Source organism: Balaenoptera acutorostrata, chromosome 7 (genome assembly GCF_949987535.1).
Source record: "Balaenoptera acutorostrata chromosome 7, mBalAcu1.1, whole genome shotgun sequence".
Classification (NCBI taxonomy): domain Eukaryota; kingdom Metazoa; phylum Chordata; class Mammalia; order Artiodactyla; family Balaenopteridae; genus Balaenoptera; species Balaenoptera acutorostrata.
Window position 1 is genome coordinate 28211448 of NC_080070.1, and position 23374 is coordinate 28234821.

Genomic DNA, 23374 nt, shown 5'->3' on the forward strand with positions numbered 1-23374 from the left:
TGACAATCTAACTAAAGCTTGAACACTTCCAAGTGTCTACAAACTCATTATCTTCCAAAACAGCTCATTCCCACATCTTTGTCCTTCTTACCTTGTGTTAAGTCTAAGAACAATATCTATCTATTTATATAAACCACTTTTAGTGCCTTGACACTCACCACTAGATCACAGTGTAGACTCATAAAGATAAAATCAACAGGATCTATATTTTTCAAGTAACCTAATTAAAACTTAAAAATGCAATATATTGAAAATATACTCGGTTAATAATTTACCCAAGCTCTACTTTGTATATTTTTGATTTGGAAAATTGCTGCTACTCTTTCATATTAAGAGCTTCTTTAACATGAAATTTCTCCCTGGTCAAAATTAATCTATGTTACATGATTTAATTTAAGCTTAACAACTGTTCTGCAGGAAACCCTTTTAAATGCTAAGCTGGTAGGAATCATCATCTAAAAACTCTAAGTAAACATCTGTCAGTGACACTTTTTCAGAATTGGCTTGACAGTTGAAGGAATATATAGCTTTCATAATAGAATAGCATTATTAAGGGGAAATAAGCATCCTAAAACATTTTTTCCCTAAACTTTATAGAGTTATTCTACTAAATTTCCATTTTTTATGCGTGACTTATTCCTTCTTACCTGTGACAAAGCTTCAATATTATGCAAATAAAATGGTCTAGAAAAAATAAAAACTGGTAAAACATAGTCACGTGTAGCCATTTCAGCAATTCTCATAGCTTCTCTAACTTGATAATGGACAAATTTCAAAGCTTTTAAACTTGACTTCAATATTTTATCCAAATATATGGAACTATAAAGTGCTCTGCTTTTTTCCCATAGCCACTGGAGTTGGTCATTGCAGAAAATTTCATCGCTTGGGCATTTACCTGTGTAGGTCTGTGGATTTATCCTATAATCCACATTTTAGTCTCATTTCTAAAGCCAGTGTGAGAGTAGCATTCATAATACTCCTTCCAGCAGTTTCAAATTCCTCTTGGGCAACTGTTTTCACTGTCATTTCTGACCAATCAGGATGGTGGTTTCTGGTAAAGGCTAAGGAGTAGTGTTTTTACATGATTTTATTGCCCCAGTTTCTGTCCCATTGTGGCTTCCAGATTTCCCAGTCAATGACAACAAGACCTTCTGACCTCCATCAAGGGACAACTTTTGCAGTGTCATCAGTGGTCTTCCTAAGGTGTTTGGAAAGGCTCATAATCTGTGGTATCCCTCCATTAAAGGATTTTCCCTCTGGAGAGAAATTAGGATAATGAATATCCTAATTCATTTGGATAAAGTATGGCAATTGTTGATCCACTCTGAGTCTCTAAAGGATTTGATATAATATTAAATAATTGAGGGTTCAGATCCACATTGAAGAAATGCTGACACTGCATTGTTGGGGCAGCCCAGAAAATGTTGAAAGGTCATTTCTTTTTAATTAATTAATTTATTTATTTATTTTTCTCTGTGTTTGGTCTTCATTGCTGCACACAGGCTTTCTCTATTTGCGGCGAGCAGGGGCTACTCTTCGTTGTGGTGCACAGGCTTCTCATTTCTGTGGCTTCTCTTGTTGCGGAGCACGGGCTCTAGGCGCGCGGGCTTCAGTAGTTGTGGCACGCGGGCTCAGTAGTTCTGGCTCGCGAGCTCTAGAGCGCAGGCTCAGTAGTTGTGGCGTACGGGCCTAGCTGCTCTGCGGCATGTGGGATCTTCCCAGACCAGGGCTCAAACCCGTGTCCCCTGCATTGGCAGGCGGATTCTTAACCACTGTGCCACCAGGGAAGTCCGAAAGGTCATTTCGTGATCACTGGAGGCATTGCTGGCTTGAGGGCTGAATGAGTGAACCCTATCTAGAGCAGCAGCACTCCTAACCATGCCACCCATGGGTTACACATGGCTCATAGTTTTCACCATCACAGCAGTCTCCTTAAAAATAAGAAGAGGAAGATAAATTAGATGTGACGGAGTTAAATGTTCCTTCAGTTTTATGTTACACAATGAATAGCAGATCAAGTAAACTCATGGTAGGGTTTAAGCTGAATTTATACTTTTATCTTAACAGGGAAGAAAAAATGAGGTTTTTTTCTTTAAACTGGAAAAGTGAAAATAAATCCAGTGAATAAAAACCAAAGTAAAAATTTTCACCCAAATCTTGAGCTATGCAAACTCTCTCTGCTAGCTGTTCTGGTTTTAATTTCCTATAATTCTGACTACATTAACCATTTGGCATTTTATCAAAAATTAAACAGAACAAAAAGAAATATCAAATGGTACTAACAGTAAGTAATACCTGGCTTGCTATTTGAAATGCACTGGCCTCAAAAGTGTATTTGTTCATTTGTTGGTTTGTTTGATTTTTAAAACAAAGCAATTACCTTTGGAATTAGTACAGGCTAAAATAGAAAACAGGTAGAAATGGCATTTACCTGCTGTTGATTATGGATTTTGGTGCTATCTTCTCTTGGGTACATAAATAAACCTAAAAACCAACTAATAGTTTAAATCCATGGTTTTCCCATGAAGAAATTGGACTGTATTTTTACCAAGCAATTCCCAAATGAAACTTGACTAAGTCCCTTCTAAATAGACAGTTGAGCCAAAAACTGCCAAAGAATCTTCCCCAACAAGGACTAATAATTATGCATTCCAGCCAGTGAGATCTCACCATGAAAGTGTTACCTAAATGCAAGTCCGTGTGCCTGACACACAGTGAGGCCAAACAATACCAAAACGTCAGAGTCTGGAACAGAGAAAGGTTTACTGCAGGGCCATGAAGGAGATGGGTGGCTCATGTCTTAAAAAACCCCAAACTCCCTGAAAGCTTTCAGCAAAGCCCTTTTATCGGAAAGGTGAAGGAGGGGCGTGGTTGGTTGTTGCAAACTTCTTGGTGTCAGCTCCTTTGTTCTTGAGGTCAGGTCAAAGTCAGGTAAGGCTATTCCTGTAAATCTCCACCAAACAAATGTTACTCTCTGTTCTGACAAGAAAGGGGAAGTTCCCAAGGCACCCGGCGTGCTCGTCCAGCACCCAGTCTGGGTCTTCCCACCAGTGCCCAGGCCCGGCTGAAGAGGCAGATCTCAGTTGGCGGCTCCCTCAGGGCCAGGTCCCCAGACCCTGCCCAGCTGTCACCGCTGAGGGAGCCAGGCGCCCAGGACCCAACTGGCCTTCAGGCTCTTCAGGCCGCCTAAACGGTGGGGGCCAGGTCCCCCAGACTGTGTCCCATGCAGACTGCCGCTGCCATTAGGTCGCCGAGGCAGGGATTGGGGGGAGGTTCGCTGCCGCCTCAGGGCCTGGGCTCGGCCAGTGGGCAGTCCTGGCGAGGGCTCTGGAGCCCTGCAGGACACACCCCCAGCCTGTTCCCTGGGCCCCCCGGCTCACCCGTCAGCCCAAGGCCGGGTGAGCTGGAGGGCCCTTGGGAGAAGGCCGGGATCCCTCACTCTCCACCCGACGACCACCACTCTGCAGACTGTTGGCTCAGTGTCCCTCTAACGGTCGCTCCTTGAGAGTTGATCGCTTGGTGCGGGTTGTGGGGGGGGTGGGGTCCACTGCGGTGCCGACCAATGGCTGAGCAGGACTTCTAACCCGCTCTAATCTTCCCGCGTTAATGGTTTCCCGGTAACTGTTGCCTGGTAACGGAGTGCGGGCGGCGGTGGGGGGGGGGGGCCGGTAACAGCGCACAGCAATGGCCGAGGGCTAAGGGCTGCGCACTGCAGCGCTCTATTACGGTATTACATTAAACTTTTCAGAGACAAAGATGCTAAAAATCCAAAACATTGTGCTTTAGTAAAATCCAGTTAAACGTTTCCTTTTCTCAAGGATTTTAATCACGTTTTCTATTTGTATAGAAGTTACACCCTCTTTTACACTAGCCTATGGAAAACTTATTACTGACTAATCTTGGTCCCCAGTATGAATTTTATTATAAACTTCTACCACAGTAAAAAATTATGCTTTGTGAATTGTACGAATTTTTAAATATAATTAATTCTTTCCTCATGGTGCTTAGATTTATTCCATTTTCTAGTCATTTTTATTATTCAGAATATAAAACTAGATTTAAATTTTCTGAGTCATAACATATATACAACAAATCTTTATTGAGTATCTGATGTGATTCAGGCAATGAGCCAGGTCTAGGGATACAGTGGTGAAACCAACATAATTCTACACATTGCAAAGAGTTACAGATACCTAAATGTAAGATGCAAAACTGTAAAACCCCTAGAAGATAACATAGGAGAAAATCTATATGATCTTGAGCATGGCAATGACTTTTTAGATACAACAACAAAGACACAATTCATGAAAGATTTGATCAGCTGGACTTTGGGAAAATTAAAGACTTCTACTCTGTGAAAGATGATATCAAGAGAATGAAAAGACAAGCTGAAGACTGGGAGAAAATATTTGCAAAAAACATATTTGATAAAAGATTATTAGCCAAAATCTACCCAAAACTCTTAAAACTCAACAACCTGATTTTAAAAGGGAAAAGGTCTGAATAGACACCTCCCTAAAGAAGATATGCAAAATGCAACAGCTAATTTGGAAGACAGTTTGCCAGTTTTTTACAATGCTAAATATACTCTTACAATTTGATAGAGAAATTTTGCTCCTTGGTATTTACCCAAATTACTTAAAAACTTATGTCCACACAAAAATCTGCACAAGGATGCAGCTTTAATCATAATTGCCAAAGGTTGGAAGCCACTAAGATGCCCTTCAATAGGTGAATGGATGAGTAAACTGTGGTACATTCAGACAATGGCATATAATTCAGCCTTGAAAATAAGTGTGCTATCAAGCCATGAAAGTACATGGAGGAAACTGAAGTGCATATTACTAAATGAAAGAAACCAATCTGAAAAGTATTCTCAGTATATAACACTCTGGAAAAGGCAACGGAGACAGTAAAAAATCAGTGGCTTCCAGGCGTTAGGAGGGAGGAAGGGATAAGCAGGAAGAGCACAGAGGACTTTTAGGGCAGTGAAACTATTCTATATGATACGATAATCGTGGATTCATGTCATTATGCATTTTTCAAAACCCGTAGAACGTACAACATCAAGAGTTAACCCTAATGTAGACTGTAGACTTTGGGTGAGGATGATGCATCACTCTACGTTCATCGACTCTAATGTACCGTTCTGATGCGGGATACTGACAGCAGGGGCGGCTGTGCATGTGTGGAGACAGGGGGTGTAGGAAAACTCTGTACTTTCTGCTCAGTTTTGTTGTGAACTTAAAAATTCTTTTAAAAATAAAATCGATTTAAATGGGAAAACATTATTGACAAAATTGTGCTCATGGGAGCTATATTTGCAATAGAGAAAAGCTAGAAACAACATACATATGTGATCAATTAGGAGTTTGTTACATATATTATGAAATATATTATGTAGTTCCATTAAATAGCATGAAGTATTTCCCAGTTTCTCATTGTCTTTTAACTTTTTCTCGTTTTGCCATGAAACCCCTCGTAAGACGAAAGTCAGGTTTAAAGACTCAATTATAGATTGATACTTCTCAATTAAACCCTTTCTGCTTCTCCCTGAAGCCACTCCATCCCCTCTTCCACCCTGAAGGAGCCAGCAGCAGCCTAGTATTTGGAAGAAAGACAATGGAGAAGAAGCAAAACATACCTCCCTTCTCTCATGACAGATATGTTCCCAAAGGATTTAAGCCAAAGAAAAAAGAAAAATATTAACTTTTTTTTTATTAAACTTTCAATTTAACTCTATAACAAGTGACCAAAGTGCTAAAATCTGGTCATTGCAACTAGGGATCTGTGGATGATGCACCTCTGAGGGGTTTGGCCTGATGTTCAGTTTAAACTGATGCCATATGCTTCAGTAAATTGGGGTTGTCCAGTAAGTAGCTGATGGAAGGGCAATGGTCCCAAACAGTAATGAGCAGACACCTGCTCCTTCCCTGTCCAATGGGAGGTGACAGGTGAGAGAGAAAATAACCATCAATCAAGAGGGCTTCAGGGAAAAAAGTCCAGGAGGTAGACAGTGGAGATGATTGCACAACAATGTGAATATACTTAATATCACTGAACTGTACATTTGAAAAATCATTAAAATGGTAAGTTGATTGTATGTTTACTTTACCATAATTAAAAAATAAACTTAAAAACAATGTTGCAGGGGAAGCAGAAGACAGCCAGTTTTCTGTTATATCAAGAAAGTTAAGTGACCATTCAGAAAAAGAGATGTATGATCTAGGGGATTTTCTTGACTACAGATTTTAAATTACAGAGGATATAATGGACAGGTTTGTCAGGTCAGGGAGGGATGTGAATTTGGCTCCATGACAGGGTATAGAGGAAATTAATTCCTATTGGAGTGTAGCTGATTTATAATGTTGTGTTAGTTTCTGCTGTACAGCTAAGTGAATCAGTTATACATATACATATATCCATTCTTTTTTTGAAGGAGTTAATTTTTGAAGTTATAGAAAGGTTTTCTATCTCAGTTGGGGTGGTGATTATCCTTTATATTTGTCACAGCTCACCAAGCTTCACACTAAAGATGGGTGAATTGTACTGTTTGTGAATCGAATTTCATTAAAACTGACTTAAAATTTCATTATAGCAAAATGTATAACCATACTTTTAGAGACATTCAGGAAATTATCAAATGCATTTTCTTGAGCTAGGAAAAGTGTTTCAAACTGTTTCACTAATTTTCTTCTCTTTATTCTTAGAAAATTTCCATTTCCATTATCCTCTCCTTTTATATAATTTAGGTTTGGGTCTTTTCATTGACCAGAAAATAAAAATAATCTGCTCCGTGTTAGGCTTCTGTGGGTCTCCACACCTCCAAGAACCCAGCCAGCGCCTCCAATCTTCTCACCACTGGAGGCCACGTTTGATGCCTCTTTCCCACCTCAGCAGGTGTGAGCTGAGGGTCCACGGTGGAGGGCTGCCAAATCCTAATAGTGACTTTCCACAAAGGTAGCCTTTGAGGTCTGTGGTTGCCATGGCTACTGGCACGACCAAATTTGAGTACACCACTGCTTTAAAACAAAGAATTTAAAAATAGGGTTGATCTAATTGATTGAGACATGGATTATAAGCCACCTTGACATAAGAGAAGGTGACATTTTCTCTGTGATACAAATTTTAGAGATAGAATAAATAAGTTTAAACATACTACAGTTTTTTTTTTTAATAGTCTATCATTTACTTGAGGAGAAAATGAGGAAACCTGGACCAGTAATAAAGCATTGACATTGATTGGCTCATAGAAACCCAAAGGATCAAAATGGTCACCCCATTAAAGCAGGGTCAAAAGGGGTCAGGGGCGTCTTGACTCAAATGTGGCTCACGGTGATCATGTCTCCAGTACCCACATGTATATTTGGGGCTGATATATTTAGCAGTTGCAATAACCTCATTTTGGTTTCCAGTCCTGTGGGTAAGACCCATCAGTGTAAGGAAGCCCTGAAATTGCACCCAAGTCAAGGTAGTAAATGAAAACCAATTATTACATCCTAAGTGGGAGAGTGGAAATTAGTGTCACCGTTAAAATTGTGGGATGCAGAGGTGGTGGTCACCATCACATCTCTGTTTAATTCACCAGTCTGATCTCTGCAAAAACCAGAGGAAGCCCAGAGAATGACTATATAAGGTTGTACCTTCCAGAAGTCACCGGCCTCACTGAATGTTGGAATGGACTATTAAAGGCAAACTTAAATGGCCAGGCAATACTCTGAATAGATGTGGTTCTGTACTTCAGGGCGCCATATTTGTAATATGTCAAAGGTTTCTCTATGGTGATTTTTTTTAAAAATTATTTATTTATTTATTTATTTTTAGCTGTGTTGGGTCTTCGTTTCTGTGCGAGGGCTTTCTCTAGTTGTGGCAAGTGGGGGCCACTCTTCATTGCGGTGCGCGGGCCTTTCAGTGTCGCGGCCTCTCTTGTTGCGGAGCACGGGCTCCAGACGCGCAGGCTCAGCAGCTGTGGCTCACGGGCCTAGTTGCTCCGCGGCATGTGGGATCTTCCCAGCCCAGGGCTCGAACCCGTGTCCCCTGCATTGGCAGGCAGATTCTCAACCACTGCACCACCAGGGAAGCCCTCTATGGTGATTTTTGCTCAATAAAAAAAACATGGGTTTGGAAAAAAAAAAGATGACTAACAAAAATGTTAACAAAAGAATTCATAATTGCCTTTCAAAGTAGTATATGTTTGAAAAGAGCTAGGAAACTGAGTCTGCTGATAAAAGAGTAAGAATTGAAAATATTAGTTAAAAAGGAGCTATGAAAGTAAGTGATTTTTTTTTCGGTACTGCCTTTTAACCAGAAAATTACAGGAAATGTGCAATTAAGAAATAACATCTTTACATAAGGCCATGAGGGGAAGAGAAGAGAATACATTGAATGTGACTCAGTCAGAGGGAAGTGGCATCACTGTAACATTACAAAAGGAGTTTGTAATGAGCCTACTGATGTATTTAGAGTTAACTGATAAAGTGGTTGCCTCCCCTGAATGATTGTAATGGCCTCTTACAAGTCTCCCAACTTACACTCTTGTGTCCTCCAGTCTAGTTGCAACATGGCAACCACAGTGTCCTCTTAAAACCTTAAGTCAGATCATACCCCTTCTGTGCTCAAAGCTCTTCAGTGATGCCCCATGTGCCTCAGAGTAAAACTTAAGGTTTTACATGATCCTGGAAGGCCCTGCATGATTGGGACACAGTTACCTACCTCTCTGACTTCCTCTCCTGACTCTCCCCTGGATCACTCTCTAGTCACATAGGCACCCTTGGAGTTCCTACAACAGACCAGTCATGTGCCTCCCTCAGAGCCTTTGCTCCAGCTCAGTAGTTCTCAAAGGATGCCCCAGGGATCCCTGTAAGTCCCCAGGACCCTTTCATGGGATCTAAAATGTCAACTATAAAACAAAAGCTCAACAAATTTGAAGAGTGTAAAAGAGACCCGAGACCAAAACACTGAGAATCATTGCCCTAGCTAATCCACTGCAGCTTGGCGGGCTCTTCCCTCACATATCTGCTTGGCTCAGTCCCACAGCTCCCTCAAGACTTTGCCTGTGCTTCACTCTCCCAGTGACCCTACCCTGACCACCTCCTCTAAATCTCAGACTTCTGAGTCTCACTCACATTTTCTCTTTTCCATGACGCTTATTACCTTACAACATATTATATAATTTACTTAAATATTATACTTATTGTCTATCTCTACAACTCTACAGCGCAAGCTTTGCAAGGGTGAACATCGTGGTCTGTTTTGTTCACTGATCTATCCCAAGAGCATAGAAGAGGGCCTGATACTTAGTGGATGTTTGTTGAATGAATAAATGAATGATGAAGAGCTGATAAAAATAGATTTCCAAGACATGTTGAAGTAATAGCTTTACAAAACAAAGCAAATGTTACATACATTCATCAAAATTTAATAAATGGGGAAAACGCTTAAGTGTCTATAAGCATCTAAAGAACAAATAATAATAAAAAGCAACATAAAGACTACTACTTTCTCTGGTGATCCTGTTGGCACAAGGAAAGAAATCTTTGAAAGACCTTGTATCAGTAATTACCTGCTCCAGTCTGCAAATGAAACACACCACTTCCATCACAACACATTACTCATTAGCAAGTACTAGCCACGTGGCCCCTCCCAACCACAAAAGGGACCAGAAAGTACACTCCCACCATCTACCTGAAGGCAAGAAGCTGGAAATATTTGATGACTAGCACTACCACATGGTGAATTATGTTTCAAATTTGGTAAAACAATTTAATAACCAAGATTAATAAAATTTCCTGTGACATTAGTTCAGAATATACAGTGATTGTAAAAAACAAATAATGCTAATTTTTTAATAAATAATAAGTGGTTTATTAAGACTTATATAGCAGAAAATAGGTTAAGATATGTTACAGTCATCATAATGAATTTTATTAGTGATTTGGACTTGGGAGCGTTCATTTGTTACCCACATCTTTCCTTCCTTCCTTCCTTCTTTCCTCTCTTCCTTTTTTCCTTCCCTCTTCCTCCCTTCAGCAAATAAGTATTGAACTCCTCTATGTACAGCTAACGGTACTGGATGATGAAGATACAACAGTGAATAGACAAGATTCCTGCCCCCACAGAGCTCATAGTCTACCGACGACAAACAGGTAAGCAGAGTTTGCAAATGAAAATAGTTATAGATTGTGATAAATGTTATAATGGAGATAAACATTTGATAAAGAATGAGCAGGAGAGTCAGGAAAGTCTAAAGTGATACTGGAGATGAGAGCTGTGGGCTGTGAGGGAGCTAGTCCTGCAAAGACCCCGAGGAAGAGAATTCCAGACGCAAAGAACATGAGTGAGCAATTTCAGAGTCCTGCATGGTCTGAGCTGTGGAAGGAAGGGGGAAGTGGTGAGGGAGAAAGTTAGAGAGGCAGGCAGAGAGCGACCACGCAGGGCTTAGCTGATGAAAGTGCCGAGGTTTGATTTTATTCCAAGAGCAATGGAAAGTCATCAAAGGCTTTGTAAGCAAGGGATTGACCAGATTCCTCTTATGTCTCTAAAAGATTACATTTGCTTCTGGGATAGATACAGAATGGATGGGGGACTATTAGGAAGTTAAATGCAGAAATCCAGTTGGTTTTGATTAAGTTTAGATAATGAACATGGGGAGAAAGGAAGATTCAACACATATTTAATAAGAAAGCCAGCAAGATTTCATGCTGGTACATATGGAATCTAAAAAAGAAAAAAGTGGTTCTGATGAACCTAGGAGCAGGAGGGGAATAAAGATGCAGACGTACAGAATGGACTTGAGGACACAGGGAGGGGGAAGGGAAGGCTGGGACAAAGTGACAGAGTGGCATGGACATATATACACTAGCAAATGTAAAATAGATAGCTAGTGGGAAGCAGCTGCATCGCACTGGGAGATCAGCTCCGTGCTTTGCGACCAACTAGAGGGGTGGGATAGAGAGGGTGGGAGGGAGACGCAAGAGGGAGGGGATATGGGGCTATATGTATACATATAGCTGATTCACTTTGTTATACAGCAGAAACTAACACAACATTGTAAAGCAATTATACTCCAATAAAGATGTTAAAAAATCAAGCAATCAATCAATTAATTAAAAAAAGAAAAGACCAAGTGCTGACATTAAAAAAAAAAAAGATATCATGCTGGATTAGATGTGGAGATGAAAGAAAAGGGAAAACTCAAAGACTGAGGAAATTGGCTGGATGGTGAGGCCATTTACTGAAATGGAAAAGGCAGAGAAGAAATAAATCGGAATTGTGGGCAGTCAAGAATTCTTTACTTAACATACTAAATTTTATGTGCTTCTTAAATATCCAAGAAGAGATTCCATGCATTCTGGAAATTTTAACATTAATTTAACATTTATTAAGCACTTATTATGAGCACTGTATTCAGAATTTAATATATATAGCAGGGTCATAATTTTACATCATACTATGTAATGTATGCATTTTACATATACATATATATGTTTATTTATGAATGTACTTCTTATCTTAAATAAATTACATAAAATGTAATTGCTCTATTTTGTCTACAACTAATTTGGTTTTCAATGTGAATCCCCTACATTTGAATAGGAAAAAAAATTAACTGTCCAATTCCATTTAAATTTAATCCAATCCAACATCTTTAAAAGTATAATGTTTCTTTCTATAGAATAAAAGTCTCATATGGTCTTCTCCATTCTTCTGCCTCTCTCCCTAAGGATGGTATCCTCTCATGCAGGGGTACAACTTACACAACTGCGTGGCAACAGGGAAGTGTCAGGGGCCTTGAATGTAATATCCTTTGCCTCTTCTGGTTTCTAGTGCAATATTCTTTTTTTTTTTTTTTAGAATGAATTCTTTTTTTATTTTTATTTTTTAAATTTTTATTTATTTATTTATGGCTGTGTTGGGTCTTCGTTTCTGTGCGAGGACTTTCTCTAGTTGTGGCAAGTGGGGGCCACTCTTCATCGCGGTGTGCGGGCCTCTCACTATCGCGGCCTCTCTTGTTGCGGAGCACAGGCTCCAGACGCGCAGGCTCAGTAGCTGTGGCTCACGGGCCCAGTTGCTCCGCGGCATGTGGGATCTTCCCAGACCAGGGCTCAAACCCGTGTCCCTTGCATTGAGCAGGCGGATTCTCAACCACTGCACCACCAGGGAATCCCGTAGTGCAATATTCTTTATCCACCAGGATGCTGCTGAGAGCTCTCCAGCCCGATGCTCAATCTCTTGGGGTCAGTCTACCCCACGTAGGATCAAAGGCAACGCAGGAAGCCTAAATCTCCAGGCCTTCCTCCACCTGAACATAGTTCATTTTTATGTGCCTGTGCTGCAAATTGGGACATGGCAGCCGGCATGTTTGCTTCCTCCCAGAATCTCAAATGGTGAGTAGAAGGGTGAAAGGGTACCTCTCCATTCTCTGTGTTCCTCTCACTTAAAGAATTCCCAGGTCTAGGCCAGAGCCAAAACCCAGAGAAGGAAAAATGCAGAGAGACACCCACTCTCTTCACTCTCTTACTGTCCTCTTCCTCCCATAATTACCCTTAGTTTGAAAGGAGTGTGTTTTACCCCAGAGAGGGCCTGGCTGGCTGCCATAGGTAGAAGGGGAAACATCTCTCCATCACTGGTTAACTGCTAAGCTGAGTCCTCCAACCTTATAAGGCTGAAGTCTTACTGCACAATCCAAATGTATACGTCAGAAGAAGAATTTTAATTTATTCTATTTGCATTCATCATATAAACAAATTTTAGATTCATCCTGCACAGATGGAAACTTTCTTAACACCAAGGTAAAAGTCATGAGTTCAGAAAAGCAAAAAAGAAAATTATATTATTTATGTTAAAAATTACCAATCCTCACATCAAACTTCTAAAATTGGTGCGCTTATTAATTCTATTTTAGAAAAGAGATAATTGATGCTCATAAACGTTATGTAACACAGATTATAAGACAACATTATTGGGATTTCAAACAATTCTATCTACCAAGCTCCTGCTAAAATGCCTTTTCTTGAAATTTTTGTGGTTAATCCTTGCAAAGAGAAGAAAATGAAAGTCGAGGATTCCAACACAATATGTAATACAGATGACTATAGACTGACTTAAAGTCTACACCCTAACAAGGGCCCCAAAGGTAAATAATCTGAAACAGAATCAAGTCATGTATTGGTTAGGAATGCCATAAGAGAGCAGAACGTCCTTGCAGAGAGAAAGCTGGCATTATTCTTGGCATGTGCTCAAGGGTTACGATCAACTCCAAAATCTGAGTAGCTTAACACAATAAGTTTATATTTTTGTCCACATTACATCTCTCATATGAGTTGGCAGACTTTCTGCTCCACACGGTCATTCAGAGACCCAGGCCAGTGGAGCTGCCTCCATGTTGTAGATGCACCAGCCTGAGTACGCAGCTTCCTGGGGTGTTCTGTTAGGGAAAGAGGGGAACGAGGCACTTGCAAAGGCATATCAAATAATACACTTACATCCACTAGTATTTCACTAGTCAGAACCAGTCCTTTGAACCCACCTAATTACAAGGTGACCAGGAAATGGCAGGAGAGCAAATGGGTTTGATCTGCCTCTGCCACGGCCCCATGAACATAATTCATATATCCAGCCACCTGCCTCCTCCTAACTTAAGTCCTTTCATTTCCAAGGTTGCCTTTAAATTCAGGATAAATATTATTATCCTTGTTTTAGAAACTGCTTTACATATTGTGATCAAGGAAAAATATTGCAAGATCTTTACAAAGCTTTATTAAAGGCTAAATTACAGTTCTAAGATTATTGTAGGTAATATTTTGTGTGCGTGTGTGTTTTAATGAAGCAGTGTTTATGGCACGAGAACTCATCTACTCTTATACCTGTTAGGAATAATGCACCACACAAGTAGAAGGGTGGAGTCTGCTGATTTCATGGTTTCTATCACCACAGCTTGCCCATAACCTTGGCCTTACTTCTGGTTTAAATACATAAGAGTGACTTCAAAGTTAAACATCTGATTGTGTTGCAACTGGCTTTTCAACTACAACTGACTGGTTTCCATTTACAAAATTCCTTATTACATTATGAGTCTCGAACAACAGAAGTTTGCGAGTCAATACAGGGAACTTGAACCTACTATAAAAAGTTACTTCAAAAGTTGAGGTCTTTAGGAAATGTAAGGAAGTAGCACCACCTGGTGGGTAAGAATGATAGGAGAAATTGGAGATTTGCTTATTAAGAAATGAGTAGTTGTGGGCGCTTTTAAAAATTATTACAATTGCTGTAGATATAGTCAGTTTTCCAAACAAAAGCCTTTTGAGAGCTTTGGAACTGAGACCTGAGGAATGGAATTCTCTTCTTAGAAAACAGGGACAAATAGAGGGTGTATGACTTTTCACCTTATCATTTCTGATTGATGGCTGTTCACCAGGATCTGGGGAAACCCAGGTCAGTGAAAGTGGCCTGTGGTAATGATGAGAGGGTGGTTTACAACCAAGCCAAGACTATTATCATCAAAGAGCCGAGAGTCCTGGTAATTTTAGAAAGTTTACACGTGCTAGGCCAAGGCACTGAGCACAGGCCTCCAACTCACTTAGTACTTATTAGTAAAGTGTCAGCAGGGGGCCCTGCCTCCTATCTGTTTATTGGTCAGTATCAGAATTTAATGGTGAGATTTTTTTTGAAAAAGGCAAGAACAACAAAAGTTTTCAGCTTTTCAGCTTTCAAGTATCTGTGCCCCATTTATTTAGCTGACATTTTCGCACAGCTTGAAGATTGCTTTGTTAACCTGAAACAAGTATTTCTGCCAGATAGTTCTCCAGCCAAGATAGGTTATTTTGGGATCAGTAAAGAATTGCAATTCAGGGTCTGCAACCATGTCAAGCCATGTGCAAGTCCCCGCACAGCAAGGGAAGGAACAAGCTTTTATAGAGGGGAAATGGAAGTTAGGAGGACTCTAGTAAACAAAGAGTCCATGGCTTTTCATTGCCTGAGTCCTTGCCCGGAAAGAAGAGGGGTCTTTTTCTGTCCAATGGGCTCTGTTGTTTCTACAGGGTATGAGAGCTCCTCTTTCTGGTCTCCCAACTCTATTTAATTGAGGTTTCTGTTTGTTAATTTTTCATAGCTTCCTTGAGAAATTAAATTTGGGGTTCTATTTAGCCATTTTTGAAAGCTGAACTTAGAGCAACAATGTAATGAACCTGTTCTGGAATACCCCACTGTAACACTTTAATCCCAGCTTTTTCTGAGATGTTCAGCAGCAACAGGACAATGGCAGACCTGATCTACAGTAAGGGAAGGTACAAGAATAGTCATAGCGAACAGATGTTGAAACCTCATACATGTCACCCATCAATTTATCATTGAGACTCATTAAGCCAGGCTCCCTTAAGGGACTGTTTTCACCTGACTTTTCCCCCCTGTGCGTATCAAAGCCAAACGTATTTTATAGTCTTCAAGTATATAGAGCAAGAAGTTCTAGTCAGCAGGCTTCGGGGGTCAAGAAAGATGGCTTAGCCCAGGAGCTGAAAGTCCAGATTTTGAACCAGATTTTTTTTCTCTTTTGAGATCTTGTTACCCATTAGCTTTACCCTCCCATCCCCACCCCTATCTCCCATCCCTCTCACCCTAAGCAACCACTAATCTACTTTCTCTCTACAGATTTGCCTATTTTGGACCTTTCATGTGAATGGAATTGGCTTCTTCGTTATTGGCTTCTTTCACTTAGCATAATGTTTTCAAGTTTCCTCCATGTTGTAGTATAAATCAGCACTTCATTCCTTTTTGTAGCTGAATAATATTCCGTTGTATGTATGTACCACATTTTGTTTATTCATTCGTCCTCCAAATGGCATTTGGATTTTTCCACCTTTTGGCTATTATGAATAATACTGCTTTGAACATTAGTGTACACATTTTTATGTGAACATATGCTTTCATTTCTCTTGGAATGAAATGACTAGATCCTAGAAATGGAATTGTTAGGTTATAGGATAACCATGTTTAATAAAGAGTACCTGATTTTTAATCCTGGCTCTGGTGCTTCTAGCTCTGTGTTTTTAGGAAAGTTATGCCTCAGTTACTTTATCTATAAAATGGAGCCAACAGTACTTCATATGCTTGTGTTAAAGAAAAAGGAAGTTACTATATAAAAGGCTCATAGGGACCTCCCTGGTGGTCCAGTGGCTGAGACTCCGCACTCCCAATGCAGGGGGCCCAGGTTCGATCGCTGGTCAGGGAATTAGATCTCACATGCCCCAACTAAAATAAAAAAAAAGATCCCCACATGCCACAACGAAGATCCCACATGCTGCAACTAAGACCCAGCGCAGCCAAAATAAATAAATAAATGGTTTTTTTTTTAAAGGCTCATAATATATCTATAAACATCACACAAGTGTTTTTTTTTTTTTTTAATCAATTTCCATATCCTCTTCCCTGTCTCTTTCGTGACAAAAGGAAGTTTCAGGTTTGGTCAGATCTGGACAATTCTACCTGTATTGTCCCAACTCTACTAACCATTTTGTTTTCCCAGAATGTCTAACCCCACATTGTTCTGTGTTTAAATTGTGGCTTCTTTTCTTTAGTGCCTTATAGGGGTTAATAAATAGTGCTTATTCTTTACATTGGCAAAAGATCAAAGTTCACTTAAATATAAGCTTTACAGAGGCTTCGTTTCCCTGCAATATAGCTTGCAAACAGTTGCCTTCCTGCTTTACTTGTAAGCTATGGGGAAGATTTTTAATTATTTGCTTGGCCCAATACTCCTAACGCTAGTGTCTTACCCTATATGTCTCTGTCCCACAGCACTCAAGGAGCCAGTTTTATTCTGCTCCATTTTTGGTAAGAATTCCTTGTTTGTTGGGGTCCAAGCTGAAATGACTCCCACCATGGTGCAGTACCATGACTCCCCCCAGTAACTATTATACATGCCACTAATCATATTCCTGATTAAGCCAGTCATGCTTACAGCCGTGGAGACTACGTTGATAGTAAGCTCTCAAGTCCTGAGATGCTCTATTTAACAATATGACTCAAAGGACATTGGGTCTCAGATTTTATCACTGTAAAAACAGTCCACTTGGCATAAAGATAAGATATGCTTAAAGTCAACAATCTAGCAAATACATCAAATTGTTCTTAAGCAAAGAAGACAGAAGGGGACTTTTATTTACTGAGAGCTTACTATGTGGCAGATGCTAGCTGCTTTAAGTAATATTTTGGACCAGCTCAAGGCTGAAGCATGACATGAAGTCCTCTATTTGTGCCTAATAGCAAAACTTCTTGTTACAAAATGTCCCAGGGGCTTTGTGACCATCACAGAATGCCCCTAAGGACTGACACAGATGCCCAGACACACATCTTATTTTGCATGGGCCCAGGATATCTGTAGGTGAGAACTTAAACTTGGGCCACATATTGTGTTCAGGCATCCGCAAACCAGTCTAGGGGACTAGGATTCCTTGAAGGAGGCTGGCCTGGAGAAAGGGGCCTTAGAAACTATGAGAAGATATGGAAGAGCAGGTCTAAGCTGGTAGCTTGCCTGAATGTCAAAGGGAGCCATGGATGTGGCAGCAGGAGGCTGCACATGACCTTCCCTGACACTGCTCCTCACCAAGCGTGAGTGTGCTATGGCTGGGACCGACCTGCAGATCTGGTTCTAGGGGCCTAACTTGAAATATCTCTGATCGTGAGACTTGAAAGGAGTTTTTCTACTGTCCAGAGATGGAGAGAAGCATGAGGGCAGCAGCCTGGGGCTAAGAGCAGAGGACGTGAGAACAAAGTGACTGCAGGCAAACCTCACCCACAGAGCCTCCCGGACAGAATTAAATGAATGGGAAGGGCTGCCACCAAAAAACTAAATTTTCTACTAGTCGAGCAGCTGTGGACTTAAAGCCTTGAGATTTGGGGTATTAGTATAAATGTGAAATACTTCTATGTCCTGTCAGGTGAAGCCTAAGGCTATATGGGTTATGTGCATTTAAGCTACACAATTGATTTTACAGAAGAAAAACTGAGGCTGGGTGAGGTAAGTCACCTAAGTGCACAGAGGTAATAAGCAGTAGAGCCAAGAATCAACTCCCAAGCTGTGTGACTCCAAAAGCCAGGATCCTTCCCCTATACAATTTGCTTCTGGAGATACAGAAGATTCAAAGGAGCATAAACAGAATGCACTTATAGTCTTCCTAATAACAGTGGTAAAAAACAACACATGTTGAACAATTATCCTATGCTAAGTGATTTGCCTATGCATCAGTGTGATTTTCTGAGAAATTAATTTTTTGATTTTTTTTTTCTATTGTCTTTTCACCAAAGAATAATGCCAGCGCCCTACGCCTTTGAAATCTAGATTCCTTTTATCCTCAGAGTGAGAGTAATAGGACTCATTTCAAAGCCCTCAGCCAATATAGGGATTAAATTGAACTATCCCAAAGGGGATGAAAATGGAGGCTTCAGTAAAGTGGCCCAACCCTGGAGGTTGTTCCCTGATTGAATCATGGGGAGGACTGTAGATTTCTTCAAGTGCCTGGACTCAGCACTCTGGAGATAACAAGTCCTTGTATGAGAATGGATGTTTGAATACCTGTGAGAATTGGCCTTAAGTGCTGCAGCTTGAGCACCTCGAGTAAGTCGTTTGTGGCTAAGGAGTCAGCAGAGAGGAACATCTCGAGTATATATTGGTCAGTCCCCGCAAGGAGGCCGTCTCCAGTATATGGCATAGAAGTAGTGCCCAACTACTGTTGAGCATTTAGAAGGCTGAGCTACCATCCGTGTCTGTGAAGGTTGTGTCCCAGGATATAGCAACTAGATGGAGCCAAGGGGAAAAAGAGTCATCCCTATTGACCAAGAGCCAGGCCCTTCCCCATTTTCCTAGGAGTATGTAAGCCCCAGGGATTTTGTAAGCGCCAATGAGGATAACCTCAGTTAATCACTTATATTGGACTTCATAAGTTGACCTTGATAAGCTGTTGATTTGGACATGGCTTTATTTAGAAAATAAAGAACCGTGACATCTCTTGTACCTTGAGTGTTATGGAGATATTCATACCTATTATACACTTTCTATTCACATAAAACATTCTTGAGGTTCTAGTAGCATCTTCTACTTTACAGATAAAGAAATTAGACATTGGGGAAGTTGAGCAACTTGCCCATGTTCACACAACTCATAAGCCTTTCTTAATACAGAGAATTTAGGCCTTTCACACTTGCCAGCCATATAAAAGGCACTGAAACACAGTATCATCCACATGCCTTGAAAGCTAATTCAAGGAGTCTGTCACCAGAAGCTATATAAACAAATCGTTACCTAGTGTAAATAGGATTTGTAGCAGAATTCACTCTTATAAGACACTTATTGATATTCAATTATATATAGGACATAGCAGGGTTTTCTATAATAAGGCACGTCTTAGAATTTAGTTGGCGAGTAGAACATATATCAGTAAAGGTACATTTAACTGTCAAGAGACTGTTACAGATAATCAATGCTGTAGGAATTTGTACTGGATCACTAGTAGATGGTGCAATGGAAAGATCATTAGATAACGTGTCAGAAGACATCAATTCCAATTCTGACACCAACTGTGCCACTTCTAGCTCCTTAACCTTCATGATTCTGAATTTCCTTCTGCCTCAGATTTGTCATTTAGAAACTGTTGCTAGCAATATGCTCCCTTCTTTCCTCACAGGGTTTTTAACATTTGCAAAAATGTTTACAAAACTATGATGAACTACACAAACAGAGATACTGTTTCCCTCTTTTCATTAGTGCCATGTTTTCATGAATCATGGTAACTGTGATGATTATTTTCATGTGTCAACTTGACTAGGCTACATAGTACCCAGGTGTTTCATAAAATATCAGTCTAGATGTTGCTGTGAAAATATTTTTTTACATTGTCATTTAAATCAGTAGACTTTGAGTAAAGCAGATTACCCTTCATAATGTGGATGGGCTTCATCCAATCAGTTGAAGACCTTAAGAGAAAAAACTAAAGTTCTCTGAAAAAAAAGGAATTCGGCCTCCAGGCTGACTTCAGACTCAAGGCTACAACACCAACTCCTGCCAAAATATCCAGCCTACTGGCCAGCCCTGCAAATACCAGACTTGCCAGCCCCTACACACGTATGAGCCAATCCTTTAAAATAAATCTCTCTCTCCCCAACCAATATGAAAGGTATATGTGTGTATATGTGTGTGTGTGTGTGTGTGTGTGTGTGTGTGTGTGTGTGTGTGTGTGTGTGTGTGTATACATACATAAAACAGTCATCCCTTGGTATCTATGGAGGATTGGTTCCAGGAGCCCCCACGACACCAAAATCCATGGATACTCAAGTCACATATATAAAATGATGTAGTACAATGCATAGAGTTGGCCCTCCTTATCTGCAGATATGGAGACTTGACCGTATGTGTATATACACATACACGTATATGTACACATGCACATTCACACACACACACACACACACACATCCTATTGGTCCTGCTTCTCTGGAGAACACTGACTAATACAATAGCTGCTCTGAATGAAGAACTTACTTTGACAAGAAAAGTGTGAAAAGCAATCAAAGAAAACTCTGAAAGTACTATTTTATTCTTAACATATTTTCTGTTGGTCCATCTTTGAATATATATGAAATAGTAAATATATAGGATGTTACATGATAATATTTCATTATTCCAAAGAAATACATACACTTAATATACCCAAGTAGGAAATATGATGAAAAAAGAATGTTTGCTTTTCTTTGGGGGAGCTGATTTGCATGTTGTGGCATGTGTCTTTGCTCAAGGCACTCCTTGCATTTGGAATACTTTCCCTCCTAGTCATCCTTTGTCCAAATGGTATGTAGCCCATTTTCTAAGGCACAGTTCAATGACTCTTCTAAGGGGAAATGCCCAATTCCTCTAACTGAAGGTTGTCACTACCTCTTTTGAACTCTGTTCCTCTTTACAGTATTCATCACTTTATGCCCTGAATTAGTTATTTGTGTGTTTGTCTTGTTCCCACCTCTGGAAATAGCAATCTTCTTGAGGACAGTAGTTACTGATAAATCATAGTTTTCATCACAGCCTCCTATAGCTCCTTGCCTAAGGTATCTTGATAAATACGTACTGAATAAATAAACCTTCCGTGGGTCATTTTGGTCTCTCGAGTTTAAGCTGTTTTCTCTAATTTGTGCTATAACAAATCCTACAAGTAGTTTCTATCAGAGTGACTGTAATCATTCATATGTGGTAGTGGTCTGGTGGTGAACATTTATTAGGTAGTGAAGGAATGAAAAGCAGCAGCATGGGGCTTTAGCTGCGAGGTTGAAAGTTGGCTTAAAATGACATTTTAAATGAGGGAATTTTATGAACAGAGGTAGTGAAATCACACAGGCTTTGAAGTGTACTCTGGTGACTGCATAGTAACCAAGGTACTTCCTTGTTCTCCCATGAAATGTTCTTGATATTTATCAGTGATATAAACCCACTGCTAAATATGTAACAAAAGCAAAGTACAAGCATCTGTGTACACAGCAAATATTTCACTTTCAAAGATATTGCTCTGCCCTCAATGAACAGTGTGTACTTTCCATCTAAATTCGGAACACTTTACTAACTTCACATTATGTGAATAGACACAGTGTCACAAAGAGATAGAATGACTTCTCAGGGGTAAAAAGAAGAGCTGAAATCTATTTTAGATCCCAGAATTTTAAAATTCCAATTTACACGTTTGGCAACCAATATTCCTTATATCTCTAAAGGAAAATTCATTGAAATGTATGGTTGGAGAGCAGGGATTTTTTTTTTGAGTTCTATTCAACTAGTTTTACACTTTAATGCACCTAAAAGTTCTAAAACCAGCATTACTCTAAAAGATGAGAATAATAATCTATAATACACTCAATTCATTGATCCAGTATTTATTGATTGATAACATATAATAAGCACTATTAGCACATAAGCACTGTATTGAGTGCTGAGGATCCATCCATGAAGAAAACATAGCTCCCACCCTCAAGAAGACCACTGACTATTGGCAGGGGGTGGACATACACACCAAACCAACTGGTAAATCTTGATTGTTGTTTAATGTTAGTTTTAGTTTTCCCTGCTGTCAATTCACTGTGGTAAGGTAAATGATCTCCTTTTCTATCTTGCACCTGAAAAGGTGAGATCTCTTCTCCCTTTATATTGCAAGTGCCCCATCCCCGCTCAGTAAACACAAACAGAACTCTTCAGAAAGAAAGTTAAACTGTTCTGGATTCAGGCCTACTCAGGAAGATTATACTGGATTATCACAGAAGGGGAGTGGATAGAGGTTATTATTTGGAATTGAAGAAGGGGTGTGACTGAGACCTGGAGGTGATTTCCTGAGGTGGGTAGGGACTTGGATCTTATTCCCACTCAGAATTTCATTAGGTGGAAGGACCCCTGATAGGGAATGTATGTAGGAAGCTGGTGGCTCAGTCTCTATTGCTGTGGTCTTTTGAGCCTTGGAGAAGGCTTCTGGGGCTGAGATGACCATGGAGGAAGGGTATTACACAAGCAAGAGAGTAGCCTAACTTAAAATATGTCACGTGGGCTTGAGCAACGGGCATAACAAGTAAAGCAACTAGAATTAACTCAAGTCAAGAATTCTTTCCTGGGGACTTCCCTGGTGGTCCAGTGGCTAAGACTCCACGCTCCCAATGCAGGGGGTCTGGGTTCGATCCCTGGTCAGGGAACTAGATCCTGCATGCCGCAACTAAGAGTTTGCATGCTGCAACAAAGATCCCGCATGCTGCAACGAAGATCCCTCGTGCCGCAACTAAGACCCAGTGCAGCGAAATAAATAAATAAGTACTAAAAAAAAAAAAAGAATCCTTTCCTCCATGATGACATAGGATAAACTATATAATGTCCCCTGGGAATCATGAACAACCTCAAGGAGGAGCTCTCTAGTAATTGGTATTAAACATGTTGACAAGAGAGTTCAGAGCAAGATTTATTTTGATTTTTCAAAATAAGTTAATATGATTTTTGTTTCACCCAAATCTCATGGGGAAATTCATATTCCTTACAGTCAGAAACATGGATAGAGAAGTACTAAAACAGAGAATGTACTGTGCTAGAAATGCTCCTGGAAGAAAGGAACTACCCCACTTGCCAGATTTTAAAACTTGTTTGATCACTTTAGTGTTTCTCTATTGGAACATGTCTTAAACCTGATGCATATCTTTAACATTCTATTTGTTTTGCTTCGATTTTCAAATAACGCTGCTATTTTAGAATCAAGAAAATATTATCAATATAATTCCCTGTAGGGAACTAAGGGGGACAGGAAGGTATCATAGAGCAATTGATTTTTTTTAACTGACTCAAAAGATGAGTAGTGAACAAAGTAGAGTAAAT

General features: G+C 40.0%; 1 protein-coding gene across 1 annotated transcript in view; it reads right to left on the reverse strand.

The window, feature by feature from the left end:
* Positions 1–363: 363 nt before the first annotated feature.
* LOC130708560 (uncharacterized) overlaps positions 364–23374 on the reverse strand; it is a 51519-nt gene continuing 28508 nt past the window's right edge. Inside the window, exon 4 of the mRNA XM_057549641.1 lies at positions 364–1931. The gene's annotated coding sequence lies outside the window, so the exon portion shown is untranslated. The remainder of the gene's footprint in view (positions 1932–23374) is intronic.